Source organism: Ochotona princeps, chromosome 6 (genome assembly GCF_030435755.1).
Source record: "Ochotona princeps isolate mOchPri1 chromosome 6, mOchPri1.hap1, whole genome shotgun sequence".
NCBI lineage: Eukaryota > Metazoa > Chordata > Mammalia > Lagomorpha > Ochotonidae > Ochotona > Ochotona princeps.
Window position 1 is genome coordinate 58,177,266 of NC_080837.1, and position 26,376 is coordinate 58,203,641.

General features: G+C 39.1%; 1 protein-coding gene and 1 pseudogene across 2 annotated transcripts in view; one reads left to right on the forward strand and one right to left on the reverse strand.

Moving 5' to 3' along the window:
* The window catches only part of SLC25A21 (solute carrier family 25 member 21), a 473,857-nt gene that overhangs the window by 215,201 nt on the left and 232,280 nt on the right, over positions 1–26,376 (reverse strand). The gene's annotated exons all lie outside the window — the stretch shown is intronic.
* LOC131480598 (U2 spliceosomal RNA) lies at positions 9,105–9,249 on the forward strand (annotated as a pseudogene).

Below are 26,376 nucleotides of genomic sequence, written 5' to 3' on the forward strand. Positions count from 1 at the left end.
AGAACCCCAACCTTGAAGAGACTATGTCAGCCAGTAGATTCTGAATATGTTCCATCGCTATTGGAACAGCGAGATTGGCAGCAATTCAGAACTGTTGAACTATCAAAACTGCTTGAGCAGAACCCTTGGAGCATGCCTCACACCGGGGACCTGGGATGGATGGGAGGCTAGGTAGAGTTTTTCCTTTGTTTCTCCCCTGAGCCCAGATACAGGGGAAAAAATGATATTAGTGTGGAAACAATGGTATTGCCCACTTTCCAGTAGCCCTTGACCCTTTGTACCCTAATCAACTAAGTAAGATCATTTTAAAAAAATAAATTAATCAAAAAAATAAATTTCAGGATTTTTTTCTATTTTGGTAAAAAATGACATTTGAATTTTGACTGAAATTTCATTGACTGGGTAGATTGCTTTGATCTGTGTGAACATTTTAGCAATATTAATTTTTCTAGTCCATAAACACAGGCTGCCTTTCCACTTATTTGTGTCATCCTCACAATAAGGCTTAAAATAGGAAGGAGGTCTGCTGCCGTGATGTAAGTCCATACGTATTTGCTAAGTAGAATAGATTATTACAAAAGCAAGTTTGATAATAAAGCAGAAAACATCACAGCATTTCCATGAACTACAAAGCAATCCAGACAGAAAGCGGACTCATTCAAGCATTTCCAAGACACCAGTCATAGTGAAACCTAGGTTTTTTGGGATTTTTTCTTAAATCAGGTTCCAAATCTTTAGCCTGTATCACAGGTCCTTCCATGTATTTTCAACTAAGTGTCAAGAGCTCTGCTTGTTTCTTTGACATGCATGCTGTTTTTATTTTAACTGATTCTGGGTGATATGTTTAAATCTTTAAAACAGTTTGCTTCATTTACAAATAACTACAGCAAGATGGTTTCGAACTGTGCAAATTAAAAAAAATAAATCAGCTACACACAAAACTAGCATTTTCTCATCTACTCTACCAGTCAAGCAAATCCCTTATTAACATCCTATTTGATAGCCTGCACAGAAAATGTGATAGCCCTACAGAACTACAAATAAAGTGAGACTCATTAAGAGAAATAAAACACATCTCACTCTCTCTAATAACAAACCATTCAGGTATGCTACCCTTGTGGCACTATAAATTAACATTATGCACACTGAATTGGACAAACAACATGAGTTGGTAAGTTTCAAAGATGCTATTAAAAGTTATGTGTTGGGCCCAGCACAGTGGCCTAGCGGCTAAAGTCCTTGCCTTGAAAGCCCCGGGATCCCAGATGGGCGCCGGTTCTAATCCCGGCAGCTCCACTTCCCACCCAGCTCCTTGCTTGTGGCCTGGGAAAGCAGTTGAGGACGGCCCAATGCATTGGGACCCTGCACCCGCGTGGGAGACCCGGAAGAGGTTCCTGGTTCCTGGCTTCGGATTGGCGCACCGGCCTGTTGTGGCTCACTTGGGGAGTGAATCATCGGACGGAAGATCTTCCTCTCTGTCTCTCCTCCTCTCTGTATATCTGACTTCATAATAAATAAATAAATCTTTAAAAAAAAAAGTTATGTGTTAAGGAAAGATATACCTCACTTTAAAAACCTGAAGCAAATATGTTGATAAATTTTCCAATAGCATGTGTTATTAAAAGAAACCAAAGCCTATACATGACTATCAAACTATGTCTATAAAAATTTAATAATTTTATCATTGCACAGCCTGCACTCAATGGAGATTAGCATCTAGTTTACTAGAGAACTTGGGAAAACAATTTCAGAAGCATATTATACATATACATTATCATTTACAAGTCATGGTTATGGAGCAGGTCCAAGAGAGGAAGAAAATTAAAGCAGTTTTTTTTTTTAAAATCACATTTTGAATGCAAATGGAGTCGAAAATTATTAAACTAATGATAATATCACTTGTAAACAGAGTTGTTTTTTTTTAAGATTTTTGTTGTTGTTGTTTTGTTTTGTTTTGTTTTATAAAGAGAAGGTGAGATAGAAAGATCCTCCTTTCACTGGTTCATTTTCCAAGTGGCTTCAACAGCCTGAACTGATCTGAAGCCAGGAGCCAGGAGCTTCTTCCAGGTCTCCCATGTGGGTGCAGGGTCACAAGGCATTGGGTCGCCCTTGACTGCTTTCCTAGGCCACAAGCAGAAAGCTGGGTGGGAAGTGGAATAACTGGGATATGAACCAACATCCTTACGGGACGCTGGCACATGCAAGGCGAGGACTTGAGCCACTAGACTACTGCACCTAACAAAATTTTATGTTGATTACTTTTTACTCAATTTCAGCTCAATGAAAATATTTCAAAATTATATTTTGATATTTTAAGTGAATTGAATTTATTCTTTTTCTTATTTGACTCTGTTTTAGACCTTAATTCAGCTTTGTGTACACTGGAGTAATTGGTCTAATTTTCAGATGTGATGGTCCTCTATGAAAAGGTTACTTCAAATATGTGAGCCATAACACACTGAGCAATGGAAGGAGAACAACAAGTGATAACCAACCCATAAACCCATTGGCATATGGGAAAATAGCTTTGGAAATCTACAAAATATCTAAAGGGAAAACAAATAAAAAGAGAAGTGTCATGTTTCACTGATTATAGATGCATACAAATCCACTTTAAAATTTGTATAAATGAAACCAAAGATTTTTTCAGTACCAAAGTTTTGAAATCCATGTAGAATTTCATAATACACATTTTTTTCATTTTAAGACCTCTTGTAGGCACGGATTCAAGAGTTACATCAAAAACGTCTGAATTCTATTTTATATATATATATATAATTATATATATATACACACATATACATAATCTGTAAAAATATGTACTCATATAAAATACTAAAATTCCATAATTTTATGAAAAAATAGTTCTAAAATAATGTACACAGAGATGCCTTTTTAAAATTCATGGAAAATTTAATCAAAAGATAAGTTCAGGGCCCAGCACAGTGGCCTAGCGACTAAAGTCCTCGCCTTGAATGTGCCGGGATCCCAGATGGGCGCCAGTTCTAATCCCGGCAGCTCCACTTCCCATCCAGCTCCTTGCTTGTGGCCTGGGAAAGCAGTTGAGGACGGCCCAAAGCTTTGGGACCCTGCACCTGTGTGGGAGACCTGGAGGAAGTTCCTGGTTCCTGGCTTCGGATTGGCGCAGCCATTGCGGTCACTTGGGGAGTGAATCATTGGACGGAAGATCTTCCTCTCTGTCTCTCCTCCTCTCTGTATATCTGATTTTGCAATAAAAATAAATAAATCTTTAAAGAAAACATGAGTTCATTTAGAGGCCTGTTGTTAAAAAATTATGAATGCTATGACTATATATAGTGTATATATGTGTTCATGTGTATACATATGCACATACTATATGTTGCTTTTTATGTATGTAATACATTTTATGTTATACATATGTGTGTGTGTGTGTGTAATATGTATACATGCCAGTGGCCTACCATTTTAAAAATGGCTGTTCATCAAAATTCAGAAAGGCAGCAGAAGGAGTGAGCACCCAGGCACTGCTGAGGAAACAACTTAGAGCGTGAGGATATCTCGTTCACCCCCATCGAGGAACTGCCCAATCTGGGGACTCTGCTTGCTGACTTCCTACCAACCAAAGTGTAAAATATGTTTCTGTGTCTTAGAATTTCTTGTTTCCCACTCCTTATTTCTACAACGCTGGTTTCCCTTTCTTCTTTTACTGAAGTATCTTGAAAGAAAGGATCCATGATTTGCCTTAACCATTAGGGACAGAACTGGTCCTTTCCTATCCACCCCTCTAGTGGTAAACTGTTGCTTGCTCTTACAAACTAGACTGCATGTTTCTCTTCCAAACCTTCCTTACAAGGGTGGAGGACATCTGGCCTGCAGAATCACTGAGTCTGGTTCTACCAATGCAGCCACAGATAGGACTTAACGTTCAATAAACTGATGGCAGGCTAATTTTTAAGTTAACAATTTTACATGACTCACGAAAGATGATATAAATATAGAAATGGCTCTTGGCGGAAGAAAGTATCCCTGCTCCTACGTGATATCTTTTCGGTCACTTGAAATGAACCATGGTGGAAATATTTACATGAAGGAAATTGGGAAATGCAATCAACCAGAATTTTGTTTGTTTGTTTGCTTTCTAGGGAACTGCTAAATGTTTTTCACTACTACCTAAACCTAAGCATAAATTCTGTCACCTAGCTTATTTCAATTAAATAATTCTAAAATTATAACATGGAAAATTATTCATTTTTTAAATAGACACTAGTTCCATAGTCAGCTTGGTTGCTGACAGCCTCCAAAAAGCTGCAAGCTCTTTAACTTATATTCTCTGTTCATTACAATTTGATAATAAAAATTATAATCCTATATCAGAATGTTTAAGGAAGCCTTAAGAATTCATATTCAAGGAAACCATCCAGTCGGTTAAACCTTCTATGTCTGTGGTTTGCCACTATATTGTGTCCCACCCACGTTGAAAGTTAATGACAAGAACAGTCTTCCACTACTAGGAAATACCTTCTTCACCTGTCCCCTTCTTGGAGGAGGTGCATCTTTCAGAAAAGATGTGGAAAGAGGTGCTGCAAGGCTAGTACAACCTTTATTCACAGAACAGAAGTACACAGCAAGCAGAGGGTTCAGGTAAACACACACCCATTTTACTAAGTGAATAACTCATATTTGTAGGTCACAAGTCTTTTCTATGTCATTGAAAGCAATTACTATTGAGAAAAAGCAAAATGATTTCTAATTAGCAGAATTTCTCACAATCATAAGCATCATGGAAGAAGAAATGACTTCTTTTAAAACATTTCCCACCATTGGCTTTTAATACGTACAGTAAGATCTCTTGTATTTAATGAACTGTGTTGCTGTAACACTTACATTTATCTCTGAATTTGTTGAATGGCCTGGAACTGTAGACATGCTGCAATTTGACTAATTCTATCCCAAAGACGTGTTCTGGCCTGGGTTTTTAGGAGAAACTTTGTAGCTGCCTGCTAATCAGGATGGGGGAAGATCATCACCTCCAGCCACATTCAGCTATATGGTTGTACAGCACATAGTGGGCAGAACAAACTAACTAGTCAGAGATTTTGCCAAATAAATATGAGAAAGTGGAAGCGAGCAAAGAAATGAGTATGCCAGGGAGTGATTACAATGGTTAACCCTGCGGCTCGAGCACAAAGGAAGAAACTGAGGACATCATGATAAGAACAGTGTGTTGTTAGCTGCACTGGAGTCAGCATGCTAGAAGTAGAAAAATAGAAAGACAAGACATGGAGCTAACCTTAAGAAAACTACTAAGTATCACTTTGTTAACAAATATAGTAACCATTGAAATTTGGGCTTCTTCCCTATGAACCTCCACTGTTCACAACAAGGTATGGTACACCAATTACATATCAAATAAAATTTTCAATTAATATTGAACCTATAATTGCATAATATCAAGCACATGAGGTAACCACATGTATTGTAATACATTCACCACTGCCTCAACTAGACTCAGGAGACATTATCTTTGTTTTGATGTCAACTTCAAAGTTCTAAGATGTAGAATCTCATCAATGGAGGAACGGATCAAGAAAATGTGGTGTAGACACATAATGGAATACTACTTGGCCACAGAAAGGTGGATGTCATTTGTGACAGCACAGATAAGCCTGGAAAGCTCCTTGTCCAACGAAGTAGGCCAGGTGCAGAAAGACAAAAAAAGATGACCTCACTAATATGTGGAAGGTGAAAAAGTTGATTTCATAAAAAGAAACAGCAGAATGGTAGTTACACGAGACAGGTTAGAGTGCAGATGGGGAAAAGTTCCAAGGTGTGTTGTCTGCTTTTTTGCTCCTGTAACTAAAATGCCTGAGAGAAGTTCCTATGGAAAAGAAAAGGATGACATTATCTTATGGTGCAAGGTAACAGAATTAGGAGTCTGGCAGAGTCTGGTGGAGGCTGGTTATGATGGGGGTGTTGTCAGTGATTGCATGTGAGCCAGGATGGAGAGAAAATCAAAGCTCAACTTCATGTGCAGACCTCTCAAAAGACCTTCCCCCAAGGGCCAAAGAATTCCTACTGGTCCCACAATTTGGATGCCATTATTACATGAAATCTCTACCCATAACCAATCAACCATCAACATTAAGACATCAGAGTTTAAACAAATGCAAGTGTTTGGGAGAGATAAATCCTACTGTAGGCACAACAGAAGACTAAAGGTTTCAGCTGGAAAGGAGTAAGATAGGGAAATCTTTTCCATCACATGGTAACTATAGTGAACAAAATATTGCATGCTTTAAAACTGGTAAGAATGTGGGAAGAATTTTCTTTACAGAAGAATGGTGAACATATGAGATAATATATGAATCAGTTAGGTTGACTTAAGCCTTCCATAGTGTGTGTGTGTATATATATATTAAAACACCATGTTTTACATAAATAAGTAATATGATTTCAGCTATTTGAAAAAAATGTAGAAGCAAACAAACTGAGTTTGTCACTAGAAACTAACATTCTGGGAAGGGAGACTCTGAATATTCAAAGCAATCTTGAGATAAAAAAGTATACTAGCTTATGATTATATATATTACAAAGCTATAGTAATTAGAAAGCAAGGTATTGGCAAAACAAACAAACAAACAAAAACCATAATGGAACTGAGTACAGGTTCTGGAAGCAAACCTGTGTATCTACATACAACTGATCTTTGAAAAAATTGCTAAGATGATGCATCAGGAGAAAAGGGTAGTCTTCAGTAAACAGTGCTGAGGGAACTGGAAGCCCACATGCAGAAGAAAGCTGATCCCCTTCATTCTCTCTGACCAGCTACAAAAACCAACACCAAATGCACTAAAGACCTTGTAAATCACTACAAGAAAACATAGAAGAAAACACTTCAGCACATCAGAATGGACAAGGAATTTTTTTTTTTTATTAAACTCTAAGGCCACGGAAAACAAAAGCAAAACTTGACAACTGGGATTTCATCCAACTAAAGAGCTTCTGTACAGCAAGGAAAGAATACAAAGAACTGGAGAATCTATAAAGTGGGAGAAAATACTGGTTGCTATTCATCTAAATGAGGTTAATATTCAAAATGCATAAGGAATTCAAACAACTCAATCACAAAAATATCAAATAATCTAATAAAAGACAGGCAGCAGAGTGAAATGGACCTTGTTCAAAGGAAAGTATATGAACAGCTGACATATATATGAAAAATGTTTGACAACACCAATCTTCATGAAAATGCAAATTAAAACAACTCACACTACTTAGATTAGCTGTGATCCAAAAGACAAAGCATAAAAAGTGTTGATGAGGATGTCGAAAAAAAGGGGCCCTTGTACATGATTTGTAGACAATATCATGGACGCTCTCCCCCAAAATTAAAAATAAAACCACCACCTGATTCAGCAACCCCACTTCTGGGTACAAAGGCAAAGGAAATAAAATTGGCCTGCTAAGTGATAAATGCATTCTCAGGTTTACTGCAGCAATACTCAAAATAGCCAAGAAATGCAAGCATCCTATGTGACCACCCACTGATAAAAGGATAAGAAAGTGATACACACAAATACTTCATTTGAAACAACATGAGTGGAACTGGAGGTTGTTAAGTGAAACAAGCCAGACATGAAAAGGCAAGTACTGCCCACATTTAGTCACGTGTGGAATATAAAATTGTTGATCCTATAGAAGAGCATATTGGTAGTTACCAGAGGCTAGGGAGAAGGGAGTACGGGAAAGAGTTGGAGAAAGTTTAATAGGTGCTAAGTTATATTCAGGGAGGACCAAGAGGCTCTGCTGCTTTATTGCACAGTAGTATAACTACAGATAATTATGTGCTGTGCAGCTCTGTAAAAAAATCTAAAAGGCAAGTTTTTCAATGCCACCATGAAAAGACAACAAAAAATAGTTGAGGAGATAGATAAGCTTATCATGACTGAATATTGTACAAGGCATGCACGTGCCAAGACATGAACTCGAGGGTCCGGTGCGGTAGCCTAGTGGCTAAAGTCTCCACCTTGCACCATATGGGCACCAGTTCTAATCCCAGTGGCCCCACTTTCCATCTAGCTTCCTGCTTGTGCCCTGGGAAATGCAACTGAAGACAGCCCAAAGCCTTGGGACCCTGCATCCAGGTGGAAGACCTGGAAGAAGCTCCTGGTTCCTGGCTTCAGATTGGTTTAGCTCTTGCCACTGCGGTTGCTTGGTGAGTGAATCAGCCGACTGAAGATCTTTCTCTATGTCTCTCCTTCTCTGTGTAGTTCTGACTTTCCAATAAAAATAAATAAATCTTCAAAACATAAACTCCATAAAAATGTCCAATTTTTATGTGCCAGTTAAAAGCTTGAAAATTTTTAAATTTCTGGGAACAGAAAATATATCAGAATATATCAGCTTTTCCTCAGTAGAATGAAAATCCCTGAGGGCAGCTTTGCATGAAGAAAGAAGGCATTTTTGTTCACGGATTTAGAGGCTTGCGGTCTGCGAGCAGGCAGCTCCATTGGTCTGTGTCTTTAGGGATGGTGGAACATGAGCAGAGGAGCGGCCACAGGGTAACCAGGCAGAGGAGTGGTCACAGGGTAACCAGCAAACACAAAGAACAACCTTATGCTCCATGTGGTTTCTCTTTATAAACAAGCAGGATACAATCATGGGATTCCTAACAATCTAATTAAATCTTACCATTTTCTATTTTCTAAGATCCCACCTTCAGAATCATAACTGAGTCAAGCTTATACTCGATACTACCATTCATCCAAGACTTTGGAACGTAAACTGTGAATGAGTTGGGAAGCCAAAACCTGTTGAAGCTATTGCACAGGACCCCTAAACCTAACTATGTCCAATAAATAATGACAGGCTGTAAGCTAAGAGCCTAATTTGCATACAGAATGAGGATTCAGTCTCTTCAATGTGAATTTAAAAAATGGTACCCTTCTTGAACTAAATTCTACCAAGAAAAAAGGAAAGGCACTCCCACCTGCTAAGAAGAAGCCAAAAACAGGGTCAGGAGATTTTCCAGGTTCCCTTGAGCTGCTTCTAAGGCTTCTCTTTTCTTGGAATGGATGTGTGTTCATGAGTAATTGAAAACAGTATTAAGAAGACACTGTTCGATCGCTTCTCGGCCTTTTGGCTAAGATCAAGTGTAGAAGACACTGCTCAAGTTGGACCAGAATAAATTTATTTCAGCAGTCTCTAATGCTCTGTATGAAAAGGGAACATAATTTCTTCCATTGCAGTTTAATCTACTCAGTATTTGTTTCATACAACTTGAAAGTTACTTTTAAAGGAGGCTATTTGTCTTAAATCACCTTTTCCAGGCAGAACAAATATTTTTTGTTTTTGGTTTTAACTTACTAGGAAAAGTTGGAGGAATTTGTACGAAAAGAACAATGCTTTCTTATTCATTCAGGAAGTCAATTCCAACAAAAATAATTTGTCAAGACTCTGGGTTGTTGGAGACAAAATTCAACACAAACCATCTTAAACACAAAAGGGGAATTTGTTGGCTTGTACTTGAAATGACGGAAATGGCAGGGATGTTTGGCTCTAAGACTCTCTCCCTCCTTCCCTCTCCTGCTTGTCTCTACTTGTCTTTATTTGCTCCTGCTGCAAACCTTCCCCAGCACAGAGGTGTACTGCTGCTGAGAGCCCCCATTTCATCCTGTCATGCTCAACTACAAGGGGAACATGCATCCTTAAGTTTATCAGAAACCTATCTGGAAGTAACTCCTTCCCACACTGCTAAAATCCAGCAACAATGGTACCGAGATTAATTAATTGCACTCTCAATCAAGAAAAAGCTTTCCTCTAGGAGCTGTAGTTTATAGTTTGGCCAATTCTATGTTCCTGGGAGATTAGCAGACTAGGGAAGGAAACTAATTAGCTCAAGGTTTAAATGCATAAACACTTGTTATGATGATAATCCTAGCATGTATATAAGGTTGGCTCATCTAACCTTGTCATTTATAAAGTATTTATTTTATCAGGAAAGGTGTGCAGACACAGGGAACGCATAACTGCTACTTGGAAAGTTAACAGAACTCTGGAAGCCATTGCAATGGAGTATTATGATTATTAAGACTGTGACTGCTTCTTGGAGAACTAAACGAGGATAACTTTGGCTGTACATTGCAATCCACAATTCGATTTGGCATAACATCTTGCATTTTAAAACTGTATCCCAAATCACTTTACAGAAGTGAAATTTTCATTTCCAAGCCAATGTGTGCTACACATTACAAAACAGCTGTGTGCAAACATTACTTCATGGAAAAGAAAAATCCAAGGTATGAGGTCATGAGATGAAAGCCCTAAGGAGAATTTAGCAGGCATGGACTGCTAAGGAAGCAAGATAGGGAACAGACTGATATGATAGGAAGTATGTTAATACGTAAGATTGGGAAATGGATGTGTGTGGTGCCAGCACCATGCTGCAGCAAGTTAAGCTACCGTGTGTCATACCAGCAACCCCTTTTTTGGAGTATTAGTTGATGTTCCAGGCGCTATGATTTCAATCCATCTTCTTGTTAATACACCTGAGAAAGTAATAGGTAGGTCAAGGATTTGGACTCCTACCATCCACATGAGATACCTGGTTAGAGGCTTTTGCTCATCTGCAGGAAGTCTTCTGTAATATTCATTGTGCTCCTGTCTCTTGCTCTTGGTCATTGTAATTCCGATTAGCAGATTTTTTCTCCTTAGAGCAGGTTTATAAGCTGTGTCACCCACAGGTGTATAGGCTAATTTCATTGATTTGATTTGATACCCAGTTCTTCATTTGTAGTCATTGTGCCACTCCCTATAGAGAATTTCAGGCCTGGACTCTTGTGCTAGGCATCCACCACAGACTCCCTCCATAGCCTCAGCTCCTGGTTCATCACTCTACACCTCCTGTGATCCCGTGCTGTGGCCACACCATTGTCTGTATAGCCTTTCTCCCACTTCTGGTTAGAGCAGTGCCCAGGATTAGGGAGACACCAGTTATCCTAAATAACTAGGTTGTCAGTGGTGCTTATCTTGGCAGAATCTGCTGGCCATTAGGTCAGAGGGCCACCTGGACCTGTCTTGGCTGGAACCTGCAGGGTACTACATCAGTACTATATTCCCTGGAGGACCAGTGCAATGCTCTGAGACTGAAGTGATTTTGCTCCCACTTTAGAGCATGAGCAGCTCACTTCTGCCCTTCCAGTCCCTTTGCCACTGTGTACAAAATGGTGCCTGATTGCTTCTGGTTTACTGCACGCACAGTTTGTTGTTGTCCCTCCAGTCCGAAAGATTTTGCCACACTACACAATGCATTTGTGGAATTCTGGGTCTGCTGGCCTTTAGGTCTGGGGGTCACCCAGACCCACCTTGGGTGGAACCTGCAGGATGTGAAATTGGCACTGCTTTCCCTGTGGATCACTGCAATGCGCTGAGCCAGAAACAAACCTGTTCCTGGTCATCCCTCCAGTCCCACAACCTTTGCCATACTACACAAAGTGGTGCTGATATGGCACTGCTGGAGGTCTGTTTTGTGAAATCCACCCTGATCTTGTACTGCCCCTTGGAGTCTACTGCTCTGTCTCTGTTTGTGGTCAGACCAAACAAATCAGCAGGACAGGCAGTTCTTTGCCCGCATTCACCTCATGAACTCCTAGAGAACTCCTTTCCCACCTGGCTACTGCTGGAGCTCTGGCTGCTGGTGAAGCTCGGATCCCTGCTTGCTGGCTGCTGCTGGGTTATCTGGTAACTGAAATAACACACCGTTGTTTCCACTGCTTCCCCATGTCCAAGGGTCTCGGGGTACTCCTCTGTCATCAGCCTGTCCTCCATCTTTTCCTGGAATCTGTCCTCTGTGCTTCACCCTGGCTAATGGCTCTCCGTCACTTTAAACCTGTCTGCACCCTGTACTGCCATCTTGCTTCCCTACACAATTTTTTGAGACAGCTGGTTAGAGTTACAGGTGGCGCAGTCCCAGATGTTGCGGCCATTTGGGAATGAAACATCACAAGGAAGATCAATCAATCTCTGTGTGTGTGTGTGTCTTTCTAGCTCCTTTCTAGTCTCCCTCCCTCCCTCCTTTCTCCTTTCTCTGTAATTCTTTCTCTCTTTCTCTGTAATTCTTTCAAAGATATATATATATATTCAAAATCTGACTCATAGATTTTCCAAGTTACAGTATTTAAAACAAAAAATTCAAGTTTCCAATTTTTAAAAATTGATGCATTGAGGGCCCAGCGCAACAGCCTAATGGCTAGTCTTCGCCTAGCATCTTCTGGAATCCCATATGAGCAATGGTTTGTATCCTAGATCCTCCACTTTCCTTCCAGCTCCCTGCTTATAGCATGGAAAAGCAGTAGGGGATGGCCCAAAGCCTTGGGTATCTGCACCTGCGTGGGAGACCCAGAAGAAGCTCCTGGCTCCTGGTTTCAGATCAGCTCAATTCTGGCTGTTGTGGTCACTTGCAGAGTGAACCAGTGAATGAAAGATCCTCCTCTCTGTCTCTCCTTCTCTCTACACATCTGCCTTTTCAATAATGAATAATTAAAATCAACACATTGAAATCATACATATTAGGGTATCATGTGGTGTTCCAACGCCTATATACACTGCATAATGTTCAAATCAAGGTGAACCTATACATCTCCTCACACAATTATATCACCAGGGTGAAGCAATCAAAATCTTTTCTCCCAGCTTTCTGAAGATACACAACATGTTATCATTTCCATAGTGGCCCTATTGTGTAACAGAACACCACAATACTTGGTCTGAAATCATACTTGAAAGGGGTTATGTTTTTCCCATATAATTAAGTACAATTTAGCAGTCCTTGAATCGCCTTTCCTGTCCCTTCCTCCACCCTTCCTCCCCATTCTACTCTCAACTTCTATGGCAGCGATTGTTTCACAGCCTAGAAGCTTCTCCATTTTGATTTTTTAGTTTAAGATAATGTGTCAAGTATCCATCTGTTCAGCATATTTTCTGTGCATTGTGTATATTTCAAATATCATTCAATTCAACTCCAATACAAGTCATTTAACAAGAGGCTTATGTAACTAGTTACAAGTAATTAGTTAAAAGTTACATGTAATTAGTTAAAATTTATATGCTTCTTTACAGGGGATATAGCTTAGTGTATTGCAGCTGTCTACATAAAAATATGATTAACTCTGTATCTTGTACTAGTTATTTAAGTTTGGTGTCTGTTCATTAAGATTTGGCCACCATCTCACTTTGTGTAATACATGTAACACTATGCATGATGAAGAAAATAAATCCCTACTGCAGTATTTTTCCAAATGTTTGGAAATAGTGGATACTCAGTGGGATTATAAATGAATTTGTTGTAATTGGCCTTTAAGGAACAGTGAAAAGTACAGACATTATTATTGATTTTGGCAATTTTTCAAGACTTTAACAATGATCGATTTATATATGGGTAGGAAAGTGTATATATATATATAAATGTCTGTGATATCTAGATGTAGATACAAATCTTGTATACAATATTTAAAGAAAATTCTCAACACATTGGGGACAGTGTTTTTCTTTACCTTCTATAATGCACAATATTGTAAAGGAATCCAAATGATCTAAGAAATAAATCACTTTCATTCATTTCAGAAGGAAAAACAATTGACATGCCAGGCATCATTCCTTGTGTCTGCCTTCCACCCTAAAAAGAAAAGCAGAATGACACATAAATAGCATCAGAACCAGAGGCAGGATGATAATCCTGGTTTAGAGATTTCCATTATTGACACTACAAACTGCACTGAATTCAGCACTCAACACGATATCTGGTACATTACAACTAAACGAAGAGAGTGTCTGCCCTTGCTGTTGTTATCATGTGTTACAGTGAGAAGCTTTTCAGCAATTATTTTTTTATGAACACAATTGCTTATTTATTTGCTTGAAAGGCAATGGGACAGAGAGAAGGAAGACCACACACACACACACACACACAGAATTTTTCACCATCTGGTTATCTCCCCAAAATGCCTACAACAGCTTGGGTTGTGCCTGGCTAAAGCCACAAGCCTGACACTCCCTCCAGGTGTTGCACATGAGGGCAAGGACTCTAGCACTCCAGACACCGGCTGCTGCCTCCCAAGATGCAGGAAGCTCATTCTGAAACAAAGTAGCTGAGACTCAGATTAGCACTCATATAGGTGAGCATTCCATGTGACAACTTCACCTACTCTACCTGTGGACTGTCAGGATTTATTCCTTTGAGAGTTCTGGCTGGGCTGCTCACCCAGGTTATTATTCACAGTCTCAGCTCTGCAGAGCGTAGCTACCCCAGTGATGGTGGCATGAGTGTACTTGGAGATGACTATTGAGACTTGCCAAGCTCTAGTTCATGGTGCCTTCTTGGCGGATCCCTTTTTTCAAGATTGAAGCACAGTAAAAAGTAATCAACACAACTAGATTTCACCAATTATGTATTCCAGGGAGTTTTTAACCAGTGGCCGGATGTTCAAAAAGAGTTATCTACAAAAAATTACATGCCAACTTTGGGGGACTTTGGTTTTTGTCTTATTGTTAATTTTCATGGGAAGGAGAGTCCATAACTTTGATAATTTGCATAAGATTTTATATCCATAAAATGTTCAAGAACTGCTCTGGGAGTTTCAATTTCCTTGTCTTTAAATGGGAATAAAAATAGCATAAAAGTAGATGCCCTACTGACATCATGGAGTTGTTTTCAGGTTCAATTTAACAGAGTCTAAGAGTATGCTGTCAGGTATCATCATGCAACATCTGCCATTACTACCCTAGCTTCTTTTTTTTTTTAAAAAAAATTAATTTGTGTGAACATTTCTAAATACAGACTCATCCACAAGGGACCCAAATCCTCTACTTCTGGAGAGCCATGGTACAGCTCAGCCAAATCATGAATAAAGAAAAGGAGATTGAGGTACCCTCTCCAGAAAATGATCTGCAGATGGGATTTTTTTTTCAGTTCACGCGATATACTTTAAAAAATAAATTGGTTTTCAACATTTTAAAATTGGCAGTTTTCACATTATTAAAATCAGACTTGCAGCTTACTTGAAAAATTGAAATATCTGTCTCTCTTGAATCGGTTTCTGACAAGGCAACAACCGGCCAGAGCTGAGCGTAAGGGTGTGTCTCCCCCATAATTGCATCTAGCTCTCCTGCTTCCTGCCTTTTCCCTAGAGCATTGTTAATCCTAAATCAGACTGAGTATAATCCTTTTACTTTGAAAATATTTAAAGCAAGATATCAACTTCTTCCATGAATTGCTCCAAACACCAAATATAGAACAGCTAGAATACAAGCAACTGAAGAGAAGTAGTCTTTCTTCCCCACTTGCATGGTATTTCCTATCACTGTTTCCTTGTCTTTTGAGAAAACATCATTCAGCAGAAACTGTGACTGCAAAGACTCATGACATTAGTCTAAGATCCCAGAAGGAGGCAGATAATATGATGGGGAAAAGCTACAGGTTTAACGTTCGGAAATCCCAACTCTATCTTAATTTGACCACACACTACTCAGTAGGCATTGCAAGAATAAATGGGCCGCACTTGAAATGAATCAGCAATTCCAAAGCGACTCCCAGCTTTATCTTCAGCAAGAAGTGTCACTACTAAAGAACAAGAAAACTGTAAACTACAGAATGGTATTTGTTTCTCTTAAATTATATAGGTAACAAGTGATTTTACAGGATTGATTTTTCTCTAGACCTTACAAGGTTGACGAACCACTATGAACACTGAAAATACATAACGAATTATTACAGATTAGGAAGTTTTTAATCTTCTCATCCAATGTTTTCAAACAGTTCCCAAATGGTGCGTGTGCTGTTCTCTTTACTCAATGAAGAAGAAAAGAATGGCACAAGGACAGCCATTCAGATACTGTTAGAATGGATTTCCTTCCAAAAACATTCTTAGCTTTGTTCCAAGATTATTGATTTTTAAGGTACAGTCTCTTTTTCTAAGATTGGTGATTCTGCCATTGGAATTTTGATCCAATTACCAAAGTCCATGAAGTATTTCAAGATTTATACAGTCATTATCAAACAAAATATTATTTATATTGGATCATGCATTCAGGTAAGTGTTGCAGCTACTTGGTGCAATTGAGGTCACTGATTTCAGCAGTAGGGTCTGTAGGAAGTTTTTCTAAACCTAATTGCAGGGGTCATTTGGGTCAGAGTGAAGCTGTGCTGTAAATCTGCCGTTCTTAGAGGGCTAACTTTGTCTAGGCATATTGAACCAATATTCCAGCTATGAAACCAAGTCAGCTAGATTCTGTGCCACTGGAGTAAAACACTCCTCAATAAATTTGTTTTCACAAGAAGTTTGCCCACTCATGCTTCCCAAAGCTGTTGTAATCTTCATTGTTCAAGCTGATCTAACAGCAGGGACATTATTCTAGTTCTTGACATGTTTAAAGTTCTCTAATGAAAAAAGCTAACAGCTTATGGCTGCTTGGACTATCACTTGATTACCCCGGAGGGATTTATTTATTTATTTATTTTTTTGTCTTTAAACTTGGCCTCCTAGTTTGTTTTTTAACTACCTTGTGCAAAGAGGTCTGAAGGGAAACACAGATCAAAGATCAGGACGCGGCATAAAAAGCAGCTGTAGTTAATTAGAGGCAAATGAAGGACATCTGACCAGTTTCTTTACAAGCCGCTTTGTCACACATTCAACAGTCTATAATCTCTATGACCTTGTCCCTTGGTCCTGAACTGTTGCCAAATCTGAGAAATGGATATATCCCAAGTTATACACGAATGAAGAAAAGGGAGGGATGTTCAAGGTGTGGCTGAAGAAAGAAGAAATGATGCAGAAGGAGAACACAATGAGTGTTTACCTAAGGCATGCATCAATTCTCTGGAGTTACCACTATGAAGCAGCATGTCTTTGTGGGCTTTGAAAATGCAGTCATTCATTGTAAAGAGGTACAAGCAGATGATCAGATTATAAAAGATAGCACTTAGGCAATGAAAAGCAATACTATGATTTGAAAGGAACGAACTGAGGATATTCCTCACTATCCAGTATCTATTTTTTTAAAATCACAGTGGTTAGTATTTTTAAAAGCTTATTTAAATATACCCAGTGAGGTACAATCCATGATTTTGATAATTTTATTTTTAAAAATATAGATTTTTCCATAATGTGTACTGGTTTTGTCGCGACCAAACCCGGCTCATCCCACACTCTGATCTGGTGATCGGATTTGCCAGTGGGTGATACGGACTGATTCAGCCTGGTCTGCTCCTGACCCATGCTGAATGTGTGCCAGTGGGAAACTTTCCATGGCCTATTCTGGACTGTTTCCTATCATGCTTCTTGCGCTTACCTGCAGGGACTGTGTCCTGCCAGAGGAGTTGCCCAGGCTCCTCCATCAGATCCCCTCCCAAAGGCAGGTACACATTATGGAATGCCAGGGCGTGGTTGCCTGTACTGGATATGAATGCAGCACCCAACCAGCACACATGAGATCCAGGAAGGAAGGAAGGGGCAGAACTGGCGGGGGGATTAAGGGGCTGGTTCCCTCGCCGGACAGCTACTCCCACCGGAAGGAGAGCGTGGGCTGGGATAGAGACAGACTAGACTATGCAAGGCTACAACACCTGTGCGCTGCATGTGGACTAGATCAGGGAAAAGCCAGGCTGGGCTGATTATTCCTGCTGGTGCAAGCATAAATTAGAGTGGGTGAGGGATGTTTGGGCATAGCCGCAGAAGCTGGCACTGGGGACTAATTCTGTCAAGTCAAATCACAGAACCACCTAAAGAGTGCATAAACCGGGACAGAGAGACCTGAGAGGGAAAAAGTGGGTTCCCCCTTCTTGGGTCACTATTCCCGTGGGAGGGCATGAAGACTGGGACGGGGGCTGGGATGGCTAGATAGAGAGGCACTCAACAACGCCCGTGAGGGCTGGATGGTTGAGTTGGTTAGATGGAACTAAGCTTTAATACCCATTGACACGTACAAGAGCCAAATGGGATAGGGGACAGACTGGTCTTCTGCTACACATACTGGCAAACCAGGGTAGGGGGCGGGCCTGGTGGGGGTTATTGTGGGTCGCCCCGACTAGGCTGCAGCTCCCACTGGTTTGTGTGAGGGCCGAGTACGTGCTGGGCAGAACCAGACTGGACTGCAACACCCATTGGTTCCAGTGCAACTCGGGACTGAAAACAGAACCAACCCAGCAATTGCAACCACCAGCTGATCGTGGTGATGGACTGTGCCGGGCCCTGTGCTTGCTAGAGCATACAAGAAACTAGTCTGGGAATACCTCAAAGTTTCTTTGGAGATCTCCCTAATCGAACTGCTGGACTCAGAACTCTAATCAAGAAAAGACAGAAGACAGAGCAGATCAATCATTCATCTCAGCTATATGTTGGCAGCGATATATGATGGACCATATCAATCAGTGGACGACCTCATTGAGCGAAACTGGCAGCGATTCATAACCGGAGAACTATTAACACCACTCGAGCACATATCTCAGAGCATGCCCCACATCCGGGACTCGGGGTGGGCGGGAAACCGGGTGGGGCTTCCCCCTCAATATCCCCCTTTACCTCAGATACAAGATGGAAACAATGTGGACATAATAGTATTACCCACTTCCCTATCCCCCTGAACCTTTTTTTTTTCTTTTCTTTCTTTAACTGTAATTAACTATGTAAAGATTGTCAACAACACAATAAAATAGATTATAAAAAAAAATAAAAAAATAAAAAAAATAAAAATATAGATTTTTTAAATTGAAAAGGCAGATTCACAGAGAGAAGGAGGGATGTGAGAAAGATTTTCCATCCACTGGTTCACTCCCCAAATGGCTGCAACAGGGCCAGAGTTGAGCTGATCCAAAGCCAGGAGCCAGAAGCTTCTTTTGGTTCTCCCACATGGGTGCAGAGTCCCAAGGCTTTGGGCCACCCTCTACTGCTTTCCTAGGCCACAAACAGGAGCTGGATGGGGAGCAACCAGGACATGAACCAGAACCCATATGGAATCCCGGGCAAGTGCAAGGGGAAGGATTAGCTAATTAAGCCACCGTGCCAGGCCTGATTTTGCTAATTTAAAAAGCAATAATACATTTTCATTATAACATTCTAAAAAATTTCCAGAAACAAAAGAAGTAAAACATATTCAAAAACTACCCTCTGAGAAAATCTAGTTTAGAGTGATGCTTGAATACAGAAAAAGAGTTTGAATGTATCCTGTGAAGAAAGCAGCAGAGTAGCACACACCTGTATTCACAGATGGGTGAGATGACTGAATACAAAGCTGGGATCCTGGAAAGCAACCTCCACCAGCACCAGGAAAACTGCTGCTGTAAAAATGCATATCAGGGCTGCCACTGTGGCATAGTACATAAAGGCATTGCCTGTGACACCAGATTTCTACCAGTTCAAGTCCTGCCTGCTCCATTTTCAATCCAGCTCCTGTCTACTGCACCTAGAAGAGCAACGAAAGATGACCCAAGTCTTTGGGCCCCAACAACCATGTGGGATCCCTGAATGAAGCTTGTGGCTGGATCAGCCCTGGCCATTGTGGCCATTTGGGTAGTGAGCCAGCAAATGGAAGACCTATGTCCTTCAAATAAATAACATAAATCTTAAAAAAAAAAAGGCAACATGCGCATCTCAAGAAGGGATAAGTAAGGACAACCTCTGTATTCTCCAAAGCAACAGAAAAGGTCCCATCTCTGCCTATTAGGTCCCTTGCCCCAACTTCTGCCTTTTACTGATGGGATGTTAAGATTCATAAGGAAGATGTCTATTTCAGAAGACTGTTACCAACAAATAGGGACCATATCCCTAGAACTGCTTTGCAAGTCACCAAGTGTTAATTATTTATTACATTGAACAAGAAATGATTGTGGTGCTGTGGAAGGCATTAAAATTCAATAAGGATCTACTTTAGTGGAGTTTTTATGATACACTTGGAAGTAAAAATGTATAAAACAAATACAATCTCAATGAAAATTTGAAAATGGGCTCAACTCTGCAATGTAAGCAATGTGCAAGCTACTCATGAAGCCATATATAAAACCCCAGGAATCATAAAGTAAATGACACGGGTTTATTTGCTTTCTTGTTTGGCAACATATCAGAACTAACCAATCAAATGAGCATTACAGTTTTTATAGTGTTACCTTGGCTATCTATAAACATAATAAAAGATGTTGCCACTGTTTGAAATATTTTTGGCCTCTACGAGATTCATATGGTAGGTAGTTTTAAATGATCTAAAGTCATATTTTAAAATATGGATCCAACTTCTGGAAAGAACCTGTGTCAAACAGAACAAGAAAGGTGAACACAGGGGTTAATCAGACCAGATGATGCCATTTTGGGTATGTCTGTGTTTGAAATTTGTCTCCTCCAACAATCTTGTTGTGACTGAACTGAAACAATAAAAGGTTGGGGATGAAAAGGCCCCGAGGGGTCTTTGCACATGGAAGGTATCAGTGTCATTAAAGAAAGGTGAATTCTGTTTCTTTTTCATGCTCTTGCTTCTCTTTCTCTTCTGCATTAGATAATGCACCAAGAAGCATCACTGCATGCCAGCCTCTTAACTGTGAATTTCCCAGCCTCCAGACTGTCAGTCAACAAATTCCTGTTCATTAAAATTGTTCAGTCATAATGTTTGTTACAGCAGCAGAAAATAGAATAAAACAGAAGAGTGATATGGCCACAGAATAAAGAAACTAGCACTGTATGTATGACAAAATATTTCTGAAAAGTGTTTCAAGAGTGTCCAAAAATACTTTAATTAAAGCAAAACCCTTGAGGTAAGGTGCCAGTTTAAGAAACAATATTCAATTAAATGAATACATTCTGATTTCTGCACTGAAGAAAAAGTACAGCTACTTTACATTCAAACTTTGAAACTGTACAGGACTTCAGAGAATGGAAACATGGGAAAGCCTTATAGTCTAATTTGTATTGATTTGTTATTGCAGTACAGATAAGATATGATTGGGAGAGCAGGCAAAGAATGAACTTCATAGAGGTGGGGTGAACTGTAAGTGGCTGGAGGTTGGTGCTTTGGTATAACAAGCTAAAGCTTCCACCTGTGGAACCAGCATCCCATAAGGGCAGTGGCCTCCTCCCCAATTGCTGCATTTCCAATCCAGCTCCCTGATTATGGTCTGGGAAAGATGCAGAGGATGGCTCAACTTGTTAGGCCCTTGAACTTACATGGAAGACCAGGAGCAGGCTCCTGGCTTTGGATTGGTTCATCTTCAGCCATTGTGGCTTTTGGAGAGTAAACCAATGGGTAGAAGATCTTTCTGTAACTCCGCCTTTCAAATAAAAATAAAACTTTTTTTTAAAAAAGCACAATGAGTCATAGATATCTAAGAGCATCTGTAATATTCTATGCTGATAGCTGCATACCATTGTACAATTTTCCAAACCCACAGACCACACAACACTCAAAGTAAACCATAACATGAACTATGGGCTTTGAGTGACAATGTAGGCTCAACAAATATGACACAGTTTTTCAATGCAGTATGTTGGTAGTTCAAGAGTCCATGCATATGCCCATGCATATGTGGGGGAGTAATAAACTTCTGGACTTGGTTTAATTTATTGTGACCGTAAAACTTCCTAAAAAATGAAGCCTATTAAAAATGATAAGAAAGAACAAGGTATTTCTGGGAGTGAGACAAAAGAAAATTAGAAAATATTTCAGGCAAGCAAAAGATACAAGACTTCAAATGAGAGAAGGCTATGTTGCAGGAAATGACAAGTGTTTAACATATACAGTCCTAATAGAAGTCTCTGCAATGAAAGATTTTATAATGTATGCTTTCCAATATGGTAGGCACTACACCTGGTGCCTACTGAGTGCATAAATGGTGACTAGTGTTATCAAAGAAATAGCATTTTGCTTCCATTCACTTTTAATTAATTCAAATCTAAATAGCCACATGTGGCTTGTACATATCATGTTGGATACAGCATAGAGTGAAATGGTAAGGGCCTGTGATGCAGGGATGGAGTGTTACATAACGAGGCAGCTAGATACCGGAGCCTCTTCCAACTATGCTAAAAAGCATAAAACAAGAGCCCGGTCCTGCTAAAAGTTCTTGCCTTGAATGTGCTGGGATCCCACATGGACGTTGGTTCGTGTCCCTGCAGTCCCGCTTCAAATCCAGCTCCCTGCTTGAGGTCTATGAAGGCAGTAGAGGATGGCCCAAAGTCTTAGGACCCTGCACCCGCGTGGCAGACCCACAAGAAGTCCCTGTTTCTGTCTTTGGATCAGTTCACCTCCAGCAATAGTGACCACATGGGGAGTGAATCAACAGACAAAAGATCTCTCTCTCATCCTCTCTGTATATGACTTTCAAAAAAAAAACCATAAAACAAGAAGGCAATGAAATATTTAATTTCCCCAAATGCTTTTATTTGGGGAAACAGATGTTCAATATTAACCGAAATCCTACTTAGTTTACACTAACTCTTCATATAAACTAGGAAGCAAGACAAGTGTAAGTCAAGAGAATATCATGGATATTTGTATCTCAGGAAATCATCAGATACTTCTCCACAGCTTCTTATGACTTCACATAGATCCATTCAATCTTTAATTTAACAACCTCTACTACTCATTGTCCTTGACGTATTATATTATAGAGTTATGGAAGTCCTGCTGAGCAATTCGGAATTTACAGGTATGAAAAAGGAAGGTGTCAACTCGCATTTACTTTTAACATATTGGTTACTCATTACTATGTCAATTAATTCCATAATGATGTAAATTTTTGCTGATGGTATGTTGGAGCTTTCAATTGACTGGGATGATGCTCTGCTGGCTCTGTCTTCAGACCAGAGAGGGTATACCTATTGAGGGTATACCAGAGAGGGTATATCCTATTGAACTTGACTGGACAATAAGATGCTGGACTCTATGTTTGGTATACGCTTGCAATGGGGGAATCTCAACTGAACTTGAGCTGTGGTTGTGCAACAGGGTGGAGGAATCTACCATGGTGGGAGGGTTTGGGGAGGGGTGGGGAGAACCCAAGTACCTATGTAACTGTGTCACATAATACAATGTAATTAATGAAGTAAAAATAATAAATAATAAAAAAAAAAAGAAAAAGGAAGGTGTCAGCGATGGGAGTTGAGATACATTTGTGGCTTGTTTTATTATTATTATTCAGAGCAAGAACTGGAATGCAGGGTAGTAAACCAAGTTAGGAAACATGCTTTTACAAAACTGACTTGGGTGAGAAAAAAATCGGTGTTCAAAATTGTAAAGTGGTAGTGGGAATCGAGGCGAAAGGACTAATCAGAACAATATTTACAAGTTGATGTTGGAATTGAGAATATTTCTGAGGTTATTACCTGAGGGGATTGGGTAGTTATTTTTATTCCAGGAGGTATCTCAAAGATAGCAATCATTTCTTAGCTTCTGTTTGCGGTATTCTCCTAGAAGTATCATAGATGTGCTAAGCATTCATTAGTGGCTTATTTTGGAATTATGGTCATTTCTTGACTGAAAAACACTGACAAATAGTTAATGATCTGTAAAATTTTGAAGTGAACCAGGAAGAACTCTTCAAATTAATTATTTAAATCAAACATTTATTAGCTTTCACAATTTTTTTGCTCCTGTAAGTGAATTACATGTATATTTCAGAGTGTTTTCTATTCCCTTGAACTGCAGTGAAAATGTTACTAGTTTTCAGTGTGACCAAACAGAAAAAAGAAAATCCAAGTTTGATCTGTTAGCTTTCTGTCAATCATATCATAATTTTAAAAGCTCAGCAGTTACCATGTTACATGAATACACTATTTCCAAGATTGCATTTCTTCTAATACTTCCGTGACTGCTATAACTACCCCCACTACCGTTACCAAAATGAACTTACCCTATTTTGTGCTTTTGTACACCAGGAATTGTGCCACATCTTTTATGTAGATTATTCCCTCAACCCAAGGCTGATGTAATAATATTCACGTGAGCAGTTTAATGACAGTAACAAGTTTTCTTAATTTATTAATGAGAAGACTGAGGAACAAGAAGGAAAAGTAACTTGCCCAGGATTTACTGCTGTTTACTGGTAGGGTTGAACTCTAGTCCTACAGTAGACAGACACTTTGATATCCCTGAACTCGTGGAGGGCTCTTCTGCCATGATTTCAGGTTTGGTCATATAACTTGTTCTGGGTAATGGTCATCATTATGAGCAGGGGTTCAATAAGCCACTTACACATTGACTTTTGCTTTCCTGGAAAACTTGTGACATTTGGAAAAACCCAAGTTACATAGAAAAGCCTCATAAAAAAGCCATATAGAATAGCCAAGCACCGGTACCAGCCACCAATCACATACCAGATTCATGTTGGTCATCACAGCCACAGCCACCATCTGATTATAACTACATAAAACATCTCAATGGAAAATAGCAGAACTATATATGTGAGACAAACATGAATGATACTAAGATGGCTGTCATGTTAAGCCACTAAGTTTTGGGGTGACTGTCACATAGCAGTAGAAAAACAAGAAAAAATAAAAATTAGTTTGGCTCCAAAGTCCAATCTCTTGATTATTTTCTATTTTAAGCTGAGGTTACCTTCCTAAACAATCATACATCCATGCAACATTTATTAAGCACTTAATTTCTACCTGTTTATTATATCTAGCTATTACATTTTTATTTACAAAATGTCTTCTGTGTGGCATGTTATAGATAACTTTTATTTTAAGCGGATACTTAAGTTCCAAATTTCTCCTGAGGCTTAAAATCTAGGAAATCACTTATGGCCAAGAAAATTGAGTTTTACCACAAGAATTTATTTGTAGGTATGATTAGACATATTTCATTAACTGCTAAGAATTTGTAACAAAAATGTTGACATATTGCCTTGATCATTAAAAAATAGTGAACATTTATTGCACAAATACTGTACTAAGCAACATCATTTGTCCCTCACAACCACGCAGTTGCACCAGGAATGAGGATGTGGCAGGAATGGTGCTGGGTTCACTGCTGAAAAGTAACAGAGTCTGAAGCCAAGTCCAAGTCAATCTAACTGTAGTCTATGCTCCTTCTCCACACTCTGCTTCCTTAGATACTGTCACACAAGCAGCAGACGGTAAACATATCCTACTGGATTACGACAATTACAGTCCTGGAATCAGACACAAGGCATTACTCAACAGTTAGTCTTATTAGAAAGACATATGAGAGTATCTATTTTCAGTTTCAATGTAAATTGACATATTTTCTAATTGATGACAAATCTATAGATTTTCTAAAAGTTAATGCACAAAAAGTCATGTTCAAAACATAAAACTAATTTTTTTTTTGTAGGCAGTTTGCCCACATGTTAGGCAACAAAGACTGCCTGGCTAACATCTATCTTTTTCTTAAGCCAGTCCTTTCCTTATCAGGCAATTGATAAAACTGGGATTACTCAATCAAGTTAGGTATCCAATTTAGCTCCTATATAATGGATTACATTGATTTCTAATTTTCTGTTCACCAATGTTCCTTTCCTTTCTCTTCCACGTGTGTTGAACTGTTAATATCTTGAGAACAAGAAATACTTAATGTATGTCATCAGAGATTTTTAGTGAAAGAATGAATTCCTGGGTAGGAGGCCTTCTTCTTCCCAGTACCCATCTATGCAGGCTGTTCTTCCATCTGCCCAATGGCTAAACAAATTAGTTTTTCAGAGGCAATAATGTTAAGTTTCTATTATTTTGGAATTACTCTTTCTACTCCATCAAACTTTAAACTGACACAATATAGGTTTGAAGATCAGAAAGCATCATAAAATAAAGACTAATATAATATGTGGTATATGACAGGTCTTCAAATAATAATAAAAAACTCTATGCAAGGATGTCAATAACTGCACCAAAACAAAGTAATATTTTAATTTCTTTATCCATGAACTTTTGAAGCACCCAAGTATCAATTAGATAGTAGAATTCAAAGGTATTTCTTTAAAAGCTTTAAAAACAGAAGTAAAAAGTAGTGATGTCTGAACTGAAGTATCAATGAAGAAGGACATAGTAAGTCTGAGAAGAGAGACTTCATAACCTACCACAAATTGATGGTCATCAAAAGAGCTTTATATGACCATTTAATTGTCATCAAAGTAAATTACTCAGAAAATATAAAGTTATAATTATCTTAAATGCCAAGGATTAGGAAGCATCACATGAGTATTCGTCGATAGAGAAATTCAGAATTAAATGAATCAGAAAATGCTGCATTCTTGCAATAATTTAAGGCTCAAGACATTCTAAGAAGGATCAAAATACTCCAATAAATATTCAACATTCAGTATATGATTATACAACAAAATAGTGTTCTAATAAGTTATATAATAACATTATTAACATGGTACAATCACAATCACCTAAG